Source organism: Erpetoichthys calabaricus, chromosome 16 (genome assembly GCF_900747795.2).
Source record: "Erpetoichthys calabaricus chromosome 16, fErpCal1.3, whole genome shotgun sequence".
Lineage (NCBI taxonomy): Eukaryota > Metazoa > Chordata > Cladistia > Polypteriformes > Polypteridae > Erpetoichthys > Erpetoichthys calabaricus.
The window spans coordinates 30,229,275-30,248,398 of record NC_041409.2 but is presented as its reverse complement, the minus strand read 5'-3'; positions in this window follow the sequence as shown (position 1 = coordinate 30,248,398).

Sequence of the window (19,124 nt, the reverse complement as noted above, 5' to 3'; positions counted from 1 at the left end):
TATGTGCACTATGCAACTGTTATGTGGCTACACGCTTACATTTCACAATGCATGGGAGTTCAGCATTTACCCCAGTGGCTTCGTGACAGTGTGGACAATGGGTGATTACCAGGCTGACAACAAAAATACAATAAGCAATATAAACCACATTTAGAATCACTGCAAAAATGTAAACTTACAGCTTTCCTTTTGGGAACATAAATTCTCTTGAAGCCTGAGATAAAACCAACAATGACAACTACAAGACTTTTGTAGCTCCTGCAGAGACACACACACATACCTCTCATCTGGGCCGTAACTTTTCCAATTCTTCAGGTAATTCACCTGACCTCTTATTCTATGAATTTGTATGGGCAAGTTATATTAGCCTCAGGTGTTTAATAATCTTGCATAGACCAACATAAAAATGCAGGAGATGTAACGTGTCAACTCTTTATCTGGGTTGTGTGTGTTTATGTAAATCTGAGATAACACTTTTAATTTTGTGGTGTTCAATTTATCACAAGTGCACTTATTGGTCTAAAATAAAGGAGCACAATTCAGGCTTACTGCATATCCATATGTACAGAGAAATACTTAGCAGACTTACACAGTGAAAATATCCACTTCAGTCTGTAGGATACTAAAACTGCTGAACTGTCTAACAAAACCGTTAGTGTCGGTTTGATGAATATAATCTTTGACTGCTTAGGAGATTCAAACAACACTTGGGCAACATGCCACCAGGCTGCAGGTCAATGGGGCAAATGTGTGGCCAGGAGTACTAATGCATTCTGCTCTTTCTCTTTTCACATTTCAGTCATGTTCAATTTTACATTTCTCACTCCTCAGATATGGACTTCGAATCTTATTAAAGCTGAATATCACTAACTGAAATGAGTAATTAACATTATATTTAACCGATTAATGGTATTTGTACTTATTTTTATTATGCTGTAAATAGATAACCTTGTACAGTTTTTAGATTTCACGTCATTATTTTATTATAGGGCTTGCAATTTTGTACAGTAGAGGTTGTAATAAATAAAAAACACTCCTATCCTCCTTTCTTGCCTTCATTATTAAGAGGATATGAATCACAGAGATTTCATACATCAATGCAACAAAAGAAAAGTGGGAACTGTTGAGCTATATGCATTATAATAAGATGCGGGTTGCAATCAGATAATAAAAGATTTAAGGTGCTCTCCTCAAATGAATAAATGCAGATAGAATTAAATATTGAATAGAAACAAAACCTAACAACCAATAAACGCAGATCATCTGGGAGACATAATACAGCTGTCATTACTGAAACACAGTTCAGAGTCCTTCACACATACAGGTGAAGCATATGCTGTGCAGTAAATTAAAATATAAGCCTATTAACTTGTTTTTGATGATTTTCTTCCACTTTCCCATGTATTTTTTCCTGCATTGTCATTCAATGTTGTCATTAGGATTAACACAAATAAAATATTGAATCCCCTGTGCAAGACTAGTACAACAGGGCTGGCTGTGTTTCAGGAGTGAGAGATAATGCAGAGCAAGTGCTTCATTTATTTTCTTTTTATATTAATGACCCACCTGCTTACTTTGAAATAGGTGTATAAGCTAACCTAATGACTTCCTTGTAGCTAACACACCTGCACTCACAAACAGCTGTAGTGCAGAAATAATAAACACTGTATTTTCCACCACATTATATGAAAATATCTAATATTAAACCAAGAAAAAATAATCCACTGTAGTGTGATTTGTGGTCAATTAAAAATTTTTTTTTCATTTATGAAGAAATTGTTTTTGCCGTTTTGATGACAACCCTGGCTGGCAAGAGGTTACCTAAAACAAAAGCAGCATCAGATCGGCTCAGGACATGGGATGGGCACAACCAGGTCAGCTTCTCCTGCATCCCTAAGAGTGAAGAGGGATCTCATGTTTCTTTCTCTCTTGAACTTATAAGCCTGACTGTCGCACTTCCAGGGCACAATGCATAACTGGGCCCACTTCACACAATATAGAAAAAGAGCAACCCTGCAGTACAAAATACAAAGAAGTTAATATCTGAGGATAAACATTAGGCAAAGCAATCCAAGCAATATGCTATATACTGTATACTACAGTCTGATATTAACATAGGCAACTTGATTTAATAGTACATTTTGGATTAATCTCTGTAAACTCTATTGATCTTCATAAATTAAATCTCAAAACAAATCTGTAAAAGCTTATAGAAATAAAAAACAAATAAACAATAAACAAAAGATACAAACTGAAGCTCTTTTCACAGGGGTGAAATATATTAACCATATTATTGCAAATGTAATTTGATTACTGCTCATAATTTACAAAACAATGCATTTATATTCCACTGTCTTATGTACATTTTAATACAACAGCATTTCTACATTTTACAAGAAACCCAAAGCAGCTAGACTCATCTGCAGAAAGAAAATATGTTGTTTTCTGTTTAATTTTATCAAAAAACACCGCTTGTCGTGAATGATTTATGAACCCCAGAGTATCATGTGCTATTTTTTTTTTTTTTTTGCGGTTATTTTCTTGTTCTAATTTTATTTGTAGCAAAAAAAAAAATACTAGTTAATCTTCTAACAAGGAAACGAGTTGCTAGTGTGGCAAGGAGCAATATTAGAGGCTGCCCAGAAATTCTTCTAATTAGGATTCTTCTTTTCCCTGAGGATTGTTTCCAAAAGGAATCTAATTGGAGTACCAGTGATAAATGGGAGGAATAGAGATGAAAATGAAATCAACACAACTGACACATTTCAGCAGTCTGTGAAGCCTTTCATCTTTTAATGTGTGTTTTTAAACTTCCTTGACAGTCAGAAGTAAGAATTTAAACTTGGATTTATTGATTACCTTTAACAATAAAGAAGTTGAACATATCCTGTTTAAAATAAAGAAGGATTGTGGCTGTTGTTTTATGAAAAAGCTGGCTAAAGCAAGCCAAACAAGTTTATAGGTATTTGATTTGCTGCAGTATGCTGATATTGTGACAAACAAAATGTCATCTGCATTTAACACTGTTGGTTTGTATATAAATGGAGCGTAATCCATGTGGACAACCTGTAGCCAAGGAATGAAATACAGGATGTTTCAGTGTACCTGAGACTCTTTAATTAAAAACATAAAAGTCTGAAAATGTAAATTGCGGGGTATCCCACAAACACGTTTAAAAAGTGTCATGGTGTTATTATTCACTCAGTGTTTGTAAGAAACTATTGTAGCAACTGGCAGACAGCTCTTCACAGACTAGGAGCAGCTGGGTGCTTAAGTGTGAGAAACCCTTCTAACAGGGAAGGGGAGATTGTCTTTTTACAAAAGGATTTGGAAATAACGGCAGAGAGTTTTAGAGATAAAGTACAAACAGGAGCCCAACGCAGCTGTCAGTGTGAGGAATGTGACAGTGAGTGGCAGGAAGTAATGGTAATTACTGATATTACAGCAGAACATTTGTTTACTACCAAAAGGCGGGCTTCTGCTTTCCATGCTCTTAACTAACTTGACCTGCAGTGATGGTCTATGGCTGAGTGGGCAAATGGTAGCCATTTTGGCATTATTCACACAGTGTCAACGTAGGTTTTTCTATGGGCACTCTGATTTTCTTTCCATATCCCCAGAGATGTGTGTATTAGGTTAATAAATAGTGTTTCCAAAGTGATCCTGTTACAGTGTGGGTTTGTATGTTAAGGGGTCCTAAGAAAAATTGGTACCCTGCCCAGAGCTGGTTGTGTCAGATACTGCTCAAACAAGTAAATCCCCATGACCCTACATTAGATTAAGCAGTTTTAAGAATATTATGTTATGTAAAGAAGGACAAATGCAGCATAATTCTCTTTGCTTTCGTCCCTTGAGGAGTAAACTAAATGATTATGATGATATATCAACATTACAGATTGTTTGAAGGATCAGTAGTCTACAGCTAAGGTTAGTTTTATTACCATCTTAGGTTTTATTCCAGCACTCCAGCTAAAAATGCATTTCTATATGTCTAAAAGTATATAGAAAACATTTTGTGTTTTATAAAACAAGCCAGAAGGTTTGCTTCTCACTGAAAATGAGAAATATTTTATTGTATACTAGGGGGCTTCACGCCGTTGTGAAGAGGGGGGCTGAATGCACACCAAGGTGACGCGGTCGCTTTTTGCTCCTCCAAAACCACACTTAAACAGTGATACAATGGGATACAAATACATTTTATTTTAACTCCTCTTTGCTCAATCAGCTGTTGGCTTGCTGCTGCTGCCATGCCGTGTGATCTGAACTTTGCTCTCATACCAATTCCAGACCCCCCAAACCACCCCCCACCCCGCCAGCACCACGCCCCGCTGTGAAGAGTGTGTCTGAATGCACACCAAGGTGATGCGGTCGCTCCTCTTAAATGGTGATACATTGGGAAACAAGTAACAGTTGGTTTTTATTTACCTCCTCTTGGCTCGATTAGCTACTGGCTTGCTGCTGCTTTCGTTCTGTGTGATCAGCATTTCAGGCGGCGCTTTGAATATTTAAAAGCCTGTACAGCACCTGTCATTTTCTCCTCAAACACTATGTGATCTCGTTTCACTTTTCTGTTATTTCACCAAGTAATATTTTTGTTTGTGCTAATGTGATCTTTTCACTCATTTTTTGAGACCTTCGAATTTTCCTACTTCCATTATCTCTAACCTGCTCTGCATGTGTATCACGGAACTTGCTTACAAAGACTGTAAATATGACGTGACGTGTCTGTCTCATGGGACGTGAAAGTGTCTGTCTCAATTGATCTCTCTTCCAAAGTGTTTCTCTTCAAAAGATCACGTCTTGTCGCCGGAAAAAGTCTCGTCCCAAGATTTTTTTATATAATAGAGAGATAACATACAAAACAATGAATTCCTCTTTATTTCATTACATATTTACATAAACATTAATTACCTGTTCAGACTAAAGATGTATGATTAAACAGAACATAATATTTCTTTAAAATTAAGTGATTATTTATATTATTAACACATTCTATACTGTTTATTCAATCCATTCTTCTATTCATCCATCTTCTTCTCAAGTCTACATAATCCCATTTAAGGTTGTCCTCTGTCAGCGCCTATCCTCGCATTATTAGGTGAAAGGCAGGAACTAAACCTCTTGAGGACACACACTGACAGCCCATCACACCATTCCAGTTCAGAGATGGCCTTCAACCAAGCCATTGTGTTTTTGGGATGTGAAGAGAACTGAAGTACCCAGAGAAATCTATCACAAAGCCCGGAGTTGAGTCCATATCTGTTGGCATGCAGGGCAGCAGCACCAACCATCACATCATCCTTATAATTTAAGCTGCATATATAAACAAAGACAAACATGGCTGAGGAGACAGATAAGTAATCTATACTGGATTGAAACTGAAAGGCTGATCAAATTAGCTAACTAGAAGGTTTTGAAATAAAGATAGATTTAGAAATAGAAACAATCAGTTGGAAAAATAAGACAACAGCAATAAGCTGATGAAAAATGTGGCACACAATGGGCCAAACACAGTGACATTTTTATGGTGTCACAGTATTATTGAAGGTAAGACCTACTGGTGATATAAAGCCTACTTTATTGTCACAATTTATCTAAGTGAATGCACAACTTTAAAATCACCAATTGTAACCACCATGAGTTTGCTGTTATGTTTGATGGAACAGATTATTTGAGTCGTGACTGTTTATTTAAGATAAAGCTGCTGCAACTTCACAGTGGACCCTGGCTTAATCCACAGATCTGCACAGGTTGGAAAAGACAAAATATAGCTGATCACTGGTGACATTAGAATGGCATATCTAAGGAAAAAGATAAACAGCTGACCTCGAAGAGGAGCAACTGAGCAGGGGTCCAGCCGTGAATTAATTTAAGGGGGTATGTGAAAGTACAGGAATCAGAATTCTGTCCATGATCAATCAATTGAAACAGTCGAAATATTGTGACTTGCTTCACTGCTGCATGGGCTGTGGGGAATGGTAAACAGGGTAGGGATGGAGTGTAAGGGAAAGCACTTTGTATGAGGGCATAAGGCGCCTCCATAGAGAGAGAGATGAGCGACAGGGGTAAGGGATAATTAACAATCCTTTCACACCAAATGTGAAGAGTGCGGTGGGTGACTGGGACGGACACAAGTTAGGTAGTAAGGCCGTGAGAACAGAGTGAGCATTTTAAGAGCTGGCAAGAGGCAGGCAGGCCAAAGACATAGCTGTTTTATTATTTTGGGGGTGTTCTTGTGACCCAAATAACAGGACTCACCAGAAGAAGAGACTGCTGTACGGCTTATTCCACAGATCATCACAATGTATTTTGTTTGGGCTCAAACACACTTTTGTTGTGCAGTTTTCTCCCTTAATTATATCCTAATAATGACAATGATGAGCAGAGTAGACATGGGGGCAAATGATATCGAATGCTAAAGGCATGACACCAGGACTTTCAAAACTGGGTTTGCTGGATTTAATTGGAATGTAGCGATTATTTGTATGTTACATGAAGATAAATTAGTTATTTTTTATATAGATTTTAAAGATTATTTTCATTATGTTTTTCATTCCACTTTTTGAGGTGTTTTGGATGCTTATGCCTTTAATTTCCTAATGATTGAGCTAGTAGGTGTGACGCTGAACTGAAGTAACTGCAGCCTTTCAGCCTTTTACACTCATCCTTAATTGTCATTATTAGAATATTATTAAGGAATCAAATAAGAGTGAATTAATAGGAAAATGACAAATGAGAGCTAAAAACGTACGACTATGGCAAAAATATTAATATAAATCTCATACTGCTGCCCTTTACTAAATGCAGAATACGAGAAAAAAAAGAAAAGCTAAATAAAAAGTTAAAGGTAAAATGACTTGGTGAATAAGAACCTACGGCCGCAGGAGTCTCTCACAGTAGCAAATGGAAACCATTGTGTTTAGATATTTATCTTAAAACCTTGACTATTTAGTTTTCTGATGTATATTGTTATAAAGTTTGTGTCTGTCTGTCACACGATTGTCTTATGATTACTCGTGAACCACAGGAGCTAGATGTAAGGTTGCTAACAGTCTCGTATATTGTTCTGTATATGGAAGGTAAAAGACATATTTCTTATTGAACTGATATAGAATACGATTTGTTCTGTATTATTGTACGTAGCACTCTTAAGCAAAAAAGTGTGGGCCAACGCCCTTGTATTGTATTTCAATAAAGTCATATGAATTATAGCATCATGCCCTGTGTCGTGGGACTCTTGTAACTTATTTCTCCACCTTAAATGTGGTGACCATAACTAGATCCTCGATCTTGGTCTTAATCGAAAGCAGATGGTGTGACTGACATTGGTGAACCAAACAATGGGGCCGAGAGCAGCACCTGTAAAGTTACTAGGGTTTGTATTTATCTTACTGCAAACTACATAGGCAAGCTGCTGGAGAAGAGGCCATGACATAGAAGAGAAAAAAAAGAAGAGCAGCAACATCAACAGAGCTTTGGGTACATCGCACAAGACGCTTACAGCCCCTTGACATTGACTGCACACAATGTGCTGCCACTCACATTTGACAGGCAGCAGCCATGAACTTTTTGGGGTTTGTGTCTTTTTAATGGCAAACTGCACAGTGAAACTGATTGAGAAGGTCACATGGGAAAGAGAAAAAGAAGAGCAGCGATATCTGCTGAGTATGAAGCAAATTACAGAAACCACTTACGTGATGAGAAGAAAGCAAATGACCACTGTGTCATCCTCTAAGCATCAAGCCTACAGTATGCAGCACAGAAACCTGCCGGTGCTTCTGAACTACTGGCGCTGGAACCTTGAGCTTCGGAGGTTTGTGTGTTTCTGGTACAGTTTAAGATAACTAATCCTGCAAATACATTATTTATGATATTGTGTCTCACCATTTTTCAAAATACAGAAAAACTACAAGAGGTAATTTTCATTTCATATATTTTTAAGAGGTCAGTGGTTAGCGCCACTGCCTTACAGTTCCAACGACCTGGGTTCCATTTCTCTACCTGAAGACTTTTGGTTTGGGGTTTGAATGTTCTCTCTGTGTTCACATGTGTTTTTTCTGCTATTTTTTCCCCAAAGATGTGCATGTTTGATTAATTGACTATTATAAATGATCACTGTAGGAGTGAGTGTTTGTGCACCCTGTGATGGAGTAGCATTCTGCTTCCATTGGGTTGCTGCCTTACACCTTGAAGCCATCATGACAGACAGTGCTGCCTATCCACAACAATGAAGTGGATGAAGAAGACAGGGAAACAAATACTTAAAAAATGGCATTCTATGATAGTTTCTAGGTGTGTCTGTAGTGGTTCTCTCTTTTATTTTATTAGCTGGCTAATATAAACTCTTAAGTAAATTATGGGATAGAATGAAAATTAATAAATAAAGTGAGAGGATCTCCACCCCCTTGCACCTCCTGATTCCCCTCCTTCTATAATAAAGCAGAACTACATTAATTTACAAGGCTCAGTCAAGGCTGACCTGTATTTTAGTGTTAGTAAAATTGATAATGAAGTAAGGAAAGACAATTACTTTTTTTTAAGTATTCCAATATCATTTATATTCTACCCTCACAATTTCTTGTAAATTGATATGCTCTGTCAAACTGACTTTTTTTTTATTCATCTCCTGCTTTGAACTCCCTGGAGTCTCGCATTTACACCCCATAAAAATCCATCTGCATTTGTGTTTTTCATTGTAATTTTAAAAACTTGGAGCAACTAGCAGAGTCTATTCCATATTTAAGACACCATCAGGTCTAGCCTGGTGCAGCTTGAGAAACATTAGTCAGTGTCGTCCTTTAGACTCAAAGCCTTCACTTAGTGTGCATACTGCATCTGAAAATCTGTCTGATGGAATTTTATTTATAAAAAGCACTGCAGCTATGTGAGCTAAAGTTTGCATAATCCAATAGTTTCCAACGTTTAAATGTAACACACTAAAAAAATTCAACAGATGAAATTTAAATCTAAACGATTAACTATGATGTTACTTTTGGTCTTTTGAATAAATCTGCAATCCAAAAGAATAATCTGCTACTTTGATAACAAGTAGCAACTGATGTGAAACAGGATGTACTAACAATTAAAATGCAAGCGTTCAATAATCAGCAAGCTTCATATATATCCTTATTACCATGCAAACTGTACTCACAAAGAAATACTTAAAATTTTAAAATATTAATAAAAATAGCAACAAAACAACAGAACATATAACCTTTATTATTATTTCTTTTCCCAAAATGCATACACATACACATTGGCTGTCTTTCTCCTACTTCTTCCCAGTTGTTTCCCAGTGTTTTCTATTAAAAATACTGATGATTGTGAAGCTGTTCAAATCAATTCATACGACTCTACAGTTAATTTAAAACTCATTACCAAAAAACACAAGTATAAGTAAAACGTTTGACACCAATCCTTAAGTCACTACACTCGTTTCCAATTGAGTTTAGAGGAGGACTTCTGAACCTTTTTTAGTTTTTGGTTACCACACCAGGAATTGAAAAACTGAAATGTTTCAAAGTATTAGTGTTTTTTTTCCAGCTTTAAATTGTTCAGTACTAAATTTTTAAAACTAAAGAAGATATTTCTTTATCACCACCCAGAAATGGTATGGGGGTTTAGTAAGTTGTTACAGATTGTTTTTGTGCCTTTGTCTTTAACTTTTTTTAATGCACATATTTTTTATTATTTTTTAATGTACAATAACAGTGTGGTTTGGGGAGTAGTATATTAAATAAAAAACAGCAAGCACCACATCCAAATATTGAGGAGAGAAACATAATTGAGGAAGGTTAGTAACAGTACTGTGATACTTATATTTCAAAATGCAAGCCTACTTAAAATACCAGGAATAAAATAAAACTAGCATAAAGGGAAGAACCTTTATTTATATGGCACCTAAACTCTGGAATCATTTATCAACCAATATTAGAGAAGCCCTACCAGTTTCAGGATTTATATCAAGGCTGATGGTTATTTTATTAGTCCATACTCTTATTACAGCTGCTGCTGTTTCATATTTCTGTCCTGTATTACTTGATTGTAATTCTTTTTGATTTGCCATTACTAAAACATTTCCATTTTCTTTCTCTTCTCCATGTCCATGGTGGCACTTTGTTTACTTTAGAGTGGATTGATCGTCACTTATGGATGTGACTTAGGACAGCTAAAACTTGGACTTCAAACCACTCAGTCTAAAGCCAAAGAGCTATCTAGAAGTCTGGCGTTCTAAATGGGAGGCCAAGGAGCTGCCTGGGAGTCTGCCCAGGGACTGAGACTGGATCACTGCCCAGGTGAGATGTTAAATGAGATAAAGGGGTTCAATAAGTAGTCCTTCTGGCCAACAGGAGTCCAGGCAAGAAATGAAAGGCTTAAATTTACCAAATACATAATTTAAGAAAACAGGCCTTCTGCATTTATGAGTCATATTTTTGGTAACGAAAGTAAACTAGAAATAATTGTTTTATCACAAAAACTATTTTTCTTGAGGTACGCATACATTTCTTGATCATTTGTCTGCTCACAAATGCCATCGTCAGTAGTTTATACATAAATAATAAAGTTGTTTAACACAAAACCAAAAACGTGAATAATGCCGCTTAGAGAAATTTTGTTTTTTGAGAAAATGGTCAAGAATGTATATATCCAGTATGTGAACATAAATTAAAAAACAAAGCATTTACAGTTTTTATAGATGTCCTTATGGTAACCACGATAACTTAAAGTTATGGTACGTAGCACTTACAGTAGGTTGGATGCAAGCACTTGAGTATACTACCTATTAAAAGCGGATTTATGAGTTTTTAGAATTTATTTCTCCATGAACAAGTGGAGTCCAGCGACTGTTGGGCATCTGTTGGTGAAGAAAGATTCACTGAATTTGACTTTGAATTTGACAATGCTGTGATCTTCACTGAGTCAATGGAGGCTCTGATCGGGGCTCTCGAGAGACTGAGCGAGGACCAACAGCCAGGCCTTTAATGACCTCTTGGGCACGGCCATCAGCAGTGTGTCTGTCTGCAGAAAGTGTGTCAACCTTATTGAGAGGTTCACTTACTTCAGCAGTGACATTCACGTCTTTGGTGACTCTTCCTATGAAGTCAGTAGACAGATTAGGAGAGCATGGGGCGGGGGGGGGGGGTCGGGTTATGAGGTCGCTGGAAAGGGGTGTGTGGCACTCCCGATATCTCTGCAAAAGAACATTAGAACACTCTAGGCGAGAACAGGCCATTCAGTCCAACAAAGCTCGCCAGTCCTATCCACTTATTTCTTCCAAAAAAACATCAAGTCGAGTTTTGAAAGTCTCCAACGTCTTACTGTCTACCACACTACTTGCTAGCTTATTCCAAGTGTCGATCGTTCTTGTGTAAAGAAAAATTTCCTAACGTTTGTGCGAAATTTACCCTTCACAAGTTTCCAACTGTGTCCCCGTGTTCTTGATGAACTCATTTTAAAATAACAGTCTTGATCCACTGTACTAATTCACTTCAATCATGTCACCTCTTAATCTTCTTTTGCTTAAACTGTAAAGGCTCAGCTCTTTTAATCTTTTCTCATAATTCAACCCCTGTAGCCCTGGAATCAGCCTAGTCGCTCTTCTCTGGACCTTTTCTAGTGCTGCTATGTCCTTTTTGTAGCCTGGAGACCAAAACTGCACACAGTACTCAAGATGAGGCCTCACCAGTGTGTTATAAAGCCTGAGCAGAACGTCTTGTGACTTGTACTCCACACATCAAGGCGCTATATAACCTAACATTCTGTTAGCCTTCTTAATGGCTCTGAACACTGTCGGGAAGTCGATAGCTTAGAGTCCACTACGACTCCTAAATCCTTCTCATAAGGTGGACTCTCGATTTTCCGACCACCTATTGTGTATTCAGACCTCACATTTTTACTTCCTATGTGTAACTCTTTACATTTACTGACATTAAATTTCATCTGCCACAAATCTGCCCAAGCCTGTATGCTATCCAAGTCCTTCTGTGATGATATAATGGATTCCAAATTATCTGCTAATCCTCCTATCTTGGTATCATTTGCAAACTTAACCAGCTTGTTCCTTATATTCCTATCTAAATCATTTATAGATATTAAAAATAGCAGAGGCCCTAGCACTGACCCCTGCTGGTAACCACTCTTAACATCGGCCAGTTGTGATGAGGTTTCTCGCACCATCACCCTCTGCTTCCTGTGCCTGAGCCAATTTTGCACCCATCTACAAACATCACCCTGAACTCCCACTTCTTTTAATTTGATGCCCAACCTCTCATGTGGCACCTTATCAAATGTTTTCTGAAAGTCCAGATAAATAATCTCATCTGCTCCACTTTGATCGTATCCTTTTGTTGCCTCCTCATAGAATTCCAGCATGTTAGTAAAACACAACCACCCTCTTCTGAACTCATGCTGACTGTTCCTAATATCTCCTGTCCTTGCCAGGTGTTGCTCAATCTTCTCCTTAATAATTCCTTCTATTAATTTTTCTGTGATGCTTGTTAAGCTTACTGGCCTATAGTTGCTTGGATCTGCCCTGTCACCCTTTTTATATAATGGGATGATATTTGCCATTTTCCAGTCCTTCGGAATCTCTCCAGTGTGCAGTGACATCCTAAAAATATGTGTCAAGGGTTTATATCTGTACTCACTCCTTAAGAACTCGAGGGTAAATATAATCTGGTTTTGGTGATTTGTTTGATTTCATCTTATTTAATCTGAGCAGCACTTCTCCCTCTACAATTTCCAAATCCCTCAGTACCTCCTTAGTAGTCCCTGTTACCTCTGGGAGGTTATCCACTTGCTGACTTGTGAAGACCTCAGAACGGGACACCTACGTAACACCTGGCTGTGGCAGATAGAGGGTCATTTCCGGAGGGTGGGACTGGACCGCGTGTCTGCCTGGGGGGTTGCCAACCAGGATCCCAAGCTGTTTCATCATGTGGTGTTTGCGGCAACGCACTGTACCAGTGCATGCTCCCCAACCTGACCTGACCTGATGAATGAGTACTTGCAGCAGAAGAGAAAAAAAAAACATGTTCGTGATCACCCGTTATTGGAGCCAATTGCAGTTTCAAACATATTTCAGGTGATTCATTTCACTGCAGCTGCAACTGAAAAGAGATAAAATGTAGAGTCACAGAACATCAATAATGGCATTGCCTTTGACTATCAAACTTGGTGCTGTATAAAGATGACTAACGCTTATGTAGAATGAAAAGGTGGAACAGTCGTTACTAGTGCTGCTTCATGGATTCAGCATCTTTGGTTTGAATCATAAGTCCCATGTAAATATTAATAACAATCTCCATACAATCGCTCAGATCCCTCACATGTCAATTGCTAATGAAAGCTGCCCATTTAACCCTTCAGTATTAAATTTTTTCTTACAGTTTTAATTCTGTGATTGATGAAAGTTGAAAATGTGTCTTCATCAGTATCACATACAAGCAGCCTCGTGTAACAAAGCAGGCTTATTTCCTGACATGTCTCGGTTTTCCAGTGGTGGAAGCAGCACATCCTACTTTCCACTCTTTCAGAGTGGCATCGACTTCATATTTTCCACCACCAATTGCTACTTCTCTGTTGTATCGCCATACCTTCCAGTTGTATGTTTTGCTCTTTTTGCCTTTCCAGTTCTGCTTTCCTGGCTGTCCTTTCCTCTTCAATCTGCTGGATTTCCTCATTAGCATATTCTGGCTCTTACAAATATGGCTCATCGATAATGCTAAATGAATCAGATATTTTGCTTATTTGTCTAAATGCTGAAAGAAAATGTAATCGATAATAGATGCTCAAAATGAAAGTAGTGTATTTGCCATTTAACACACTCCTGGAGGGGTGGAAGGTTATAATGGTGGGAGAGACATTCTTAAGATGATGCGTAGAACCAGTTTTCTTTTAAAATGGCTGAATCTCACTAATTTTTTCTTTCTTAATCTATACTAATAAAAGGCATAGCCCTCACTGACTCACTCACTCACTGACTGACTGACTGACTCATCACTAATTGTCCAACTTCCCGTGTAGGAAGGCTGAAATTTGGCAGGCTCATTCCTTACAGCTTACTTACAAAAGTTAGGCAGGTTTCATTTCGAAATTCTACACGTGACAGTCATAACTGGAACCTCTTTTTTGTCCATTTTCTGTAATAGACTGCAGCTCGATGGCCGTGGGAGGCGGAGTTGCGTATCGCGTCATCACGCCTCCCACGTAATCACTGACTGTGAGCGCAGTACATAGAAAACAAGGAAGAGCCCCAAAGAGCGCTGAAGAAAACATTCATTACACAATTGAGAAGGCAGCGAAACAATAAGAAGCGAGTGAGTGACGCATACAAGCATATTCATAATTGCAGCTACTGCGGAAACAAACCACGGTGTAAACCGTAAGTTTAAATTAAGTTTATAGAAACGCTCCTGCTGCCGTTTGCAATACCATATTCGCGACATACAAGTTTAATGAGAAGACACGAGGTATAAACGAGACTTTGGATCACTTTGTGACGGAGTTAAAATTGCTGTAGCGAGAAACTTTTAAGTGCCGGGTCTTAGCTAACATTAAATAAAGCCGTGGACATCGCAACATCACACATGAGTGCAGGTACTTCGGAAACAAAGCACCGTGTACACCTAAAGTTTAAATTAAGTTCATAGACCTACAAAAGGTTGCCATTGATTTGAGGCAAGATTGCTTTTCTCCTGTACAACTATACGTTGCATTCTCAACAGTAAGCTTGCACAGCTTGGTCATATTACAATCGGAGTGCTGAACTGACAACGTGGTATACAAAGAGAACTATAATAATTGTAATAAACGAACAATAAAAGAGCGGAGAACCCGTGGATTAAATAAAAAGGCTGCTTCCTTGGCGAAGCAAGTAAAAAGGATGACCTTATATGGCGTTCATTTATAAAACAGCAGATAAGCTGTGTAAAGGCTGCTTCACAAAAAAACAGCAGAGCGCCTTATATGAGCAGGCAGTCAGCTAAAGAAGGGAATCAATAAATAACTATAATCATAATAAACGAACAAAAAATAGCCAAGAATCCGCGGATTACATAAAGGAAATGGGTATCTGAACAGAAAAGTGAGTCTCAAATAGCTACACAATAACTATAACAATCGTAATAAACGAACAATAAAACAATACAGAACCGCTAAGCAAGGAGAAAGGACAGCCTTATATGGCGTTCGTTTATAAAACAGCGGAGAGGCTGTGTAAAGGCAGCTTCACAAAAAAACAGATCCTTAACAAATTGTTATTGGTATATTTTCCCTCAATTTAAAAAGGTTTTCTTTTCTTCTTAATAAAAATTTAAAAGCAGTACTTTGCCGCTGCGAAGCGCGCGGATTTGACTATATATATATATATATATATATATATATATATATATATATATATATATATGTAGATATATATATGTAGATATGTATAATATATATATATATATATATATATATATATATATATATATGTAGATATGTATAATATATATATATATATATATATGTAGATATGTATAATATATATATATATATATATATATATGTAGATATGTATAATATATATATATATATATATATATGTAGATATGTATAATATATATATATATATATATATATATGTAGATATGTATAATATATATATATATATATATATATGTAGATATGTATATATGTGAATGTATGTATGTATATATGTATGTCTATATATATATATATATATAATGTAGATTTGTATATATATGTGTATATATATGTAGATATGTATATAAATGTGTATATATATGTAGATATGTATATATATGTAGATATGTAAATATGTATATGTATATATATGTGTCTGTATGTGTGTATATATATATATATATATATATATATATATATATATATATATATATGTATGTATGTGTATGTATGTATGTGTATATGTATATATGTATATGTGTGTGTGTATGTATGTGTGTATATGTATGTGTATATACTGTATATGTTGATATGTGTATATATATATGTATATATATGTGGATGTGTATATGTGTATATATATATATATATATATATATATATATATATATATATATGTATATATGTATATATATGTATATGTAGATATGTGTATATGTAGATATGTATATATATTTATATATGTATATATATGTTTACATAACCTCTTTAACACACTACTTCTCCGCTGCGAAGCGTGGGTATTTTGCTGTTTCCTTTATAAAGTGGTGTGGATACACTGTTTTATAACATTTGTGCAATTTCAAGCTGTATGTTAATTTGCCATAACTATTATTACCTTAAATAATAGATACTGTATATTTAGAAAGTTTAGGCCTTTTTTCATGTTTGGACCTGGGATACTTTAAACCCTATTGTAAGGTGCAGAATTTATAAAAAACGCTTCACTTTAGAACACAATTTTATATGGCAAATTAATATATATCATGGTTGTGAAGAAATAATTTTGACTTGAAAAATGCCACTCTTCTCCTTGGATGTTAATGTTGGAACCGGGCGTGCTACTATTAGCTCAGACTGAAGAGAGGTGGCAGTTGCTTTGGGTGCTGCCTGGTGGCATACAGTCCACAAAACACGGCAGTGAAAATGGACGCTGCTGTGCACCACACGTGCGCACCACATAGTAAGTAGCTCCACTTTCAATTTTACTTCCTCAAGAAGATGGAAGTATTTGGCATTATACACTTTTGTATAATAATAGTGATCATTTTTTTGTATTTTTATTTTTATTTTTGAGCTTCCTAGACACCCCAAAGGTAGAATATCTCACAAAATAATATTTTCTATAAAAACAGAAAATCCAGGGCCGAAAGGGTAGTAGTACATGTAGCTTAATCGCAGAATCATTTTCAGCAGCAGTTCCAGTCCACATGAAGTGGTTACAAATAGTGTAATTTTGTTCACTGAATTTTTATTTTTACTGCAGCTTTTCAAGGAGCACACTCTCACAGGACACATAACTACATTTGCAGGAATCGTCAGTCTTAACTTAGGGGTGCTGGTTACAATTGGCTTTAAAGCACTGTGAATCGTCTGCATACCTCCTACAAAACAGAACTCAACTCCTGTAGTGAAATATTTCAAACCAACTAGAACAGCGTCTGTCCAGCAATCATTCAAGACATCTCAACAATGAAGCACACTTCATTTTCAGGTGTTTCTGCTTTGCTGTCTTTCTTTGACTTCAAATTACTTTTCTGGAGACTTTGGGGTTGCCCACAATAATAAGACACTGAAAGGCATATCCCAGACTGACTGAGACAGAAGCAAGGCTCTTTTCTTATATAATCAATAGCTGTTCATCTTAGTTAAATCGGCAGAGCCACTTATAATTACCATTTTCATTTCATGCTGGTTCACTTTGCAGAAACTGACACAGAAAGACAGTAGGAAACCAAAGCAGCAGTGCATCTCCCCGTTACAAAATAATGGTCTAAATATCCTAGGCATTAGGAAATAATTATTTTAAAACTACACAGGAGATATGGCTATTGTATGTACCTTGTTATTTCAAACCATTTCACTATATATATATATTTAAATAAAAGCACCACAAGTAAGTACAACAACTTCTGAGTAAAGTGGAGCAAAACTGAAAATTCAGCAAATATCTGTTACATTGTGCAACTTTTAATTGACACTTTAATCACAATCTAAAACAGATTAATACACGCTGATTAAGTGTCTCTCATAATGTGGCTGTATTGATTCCTATTGAGTAAATGCTTCTAAGACATACTTCTTCTTTATAAAGCATAGAAAAAATGCTACAAATTGAAGAATGCAGCCGAGCTTTGACTGTGGCTTTTATACAGAGCAGCACCTGTGATGCTTTTGTTTTAGGGAAAGGTTAGCTGTCAAAATGTCTGCTACGGTTACTGGAGGCAAACTGTTGCATCATCAGTTAAGACTTTCAAGCCAGCTCAAATGACACAGGGAATGGCTGTGGCTTTTACTGGAGACCATTAGTCATATGAGATCTACAAGAGTAATACTTCCACCCAAAAAGCATATCAGTCATGTTGGTAGAGTTTACTCATAATTGAAAAAAATAAAAAGTAACTTGCTGCTTTTCTATATAAGTCATATGGTACGTAAGCAACCATGACAGTATGTTGAGATACAGGATATAATGACTGACAAATATTTTACAGTTTCTTTTTTAACAAAGACAGGCCACAGTGTTAACAAAGAAAGAAGAAGTAGAGTGTGCAAAACTTTCTCGTAGCCATATTTCATAATGTGCTCCCATGTTTCTTGCAGGAGAAGAGCAGTACATCCTGTCTAATTGAATAACTTAAGCATAGTTACAGAAATATTAAATATTTGTTCTTATTTGTCTGTAAATACCGCTTAGGAAGTTATGGAGAGAGAAGCAGAAGGATGTAGCTAGAAAAAGGACATACAGTGATTGCATTTAAAATCAGGAGCTACCTAATGGAAGTGAGATCTGGTAACCTTGGTACCTTCTAATGAGGCTAAAGGACCTAACCCTAAACAATTTTTGGGATATCTCGCACAAGTGAACCAAACATTGAATGCAAATAGCTGACCTAATCTTGAGCACTTTGAAGCTACTGTATATTTAGGACAAAGAAGACAACTACGTTATGGCAGGAAAGAAGAGTTGCCAAAGTGACAGACAGGACAGTGGGAGCAAGCATGGAATGATAGAGGAAGGCAAGGATTGTTCATCCCATGTTATGGTGATACTTTTAGGTTTTATGTTGTGGACTAGAGGGGTCAAGTGAGCCCAAATGAAAACTAGGCAATCAAAATTCATAAAAAGAAAAAAGAAATCTATTATGAATAATAGTAACAGGGAAAAGAAAAAACATACCCAAAGTGATAGAACAACAAAATGTAAAATGTCCAACCTTCAAAAAAACAAAAAACACCCTACAGACCTGTTGGGGAGGTCAGTCCACTTCTACTGTCACTATTCACAGTACACTTCTTCTCTCACTCCAGTCCTCAGAACTGCCATCCTCCTAATGGTTGAGTACTTGTCAACGCTATCCCCCCAAGTCCGAGCTCCCACTGTAATGGCTGAAAGGCACTTTTAAATTTTAGATCCGGGAGCACTTCTAGGTTACCCT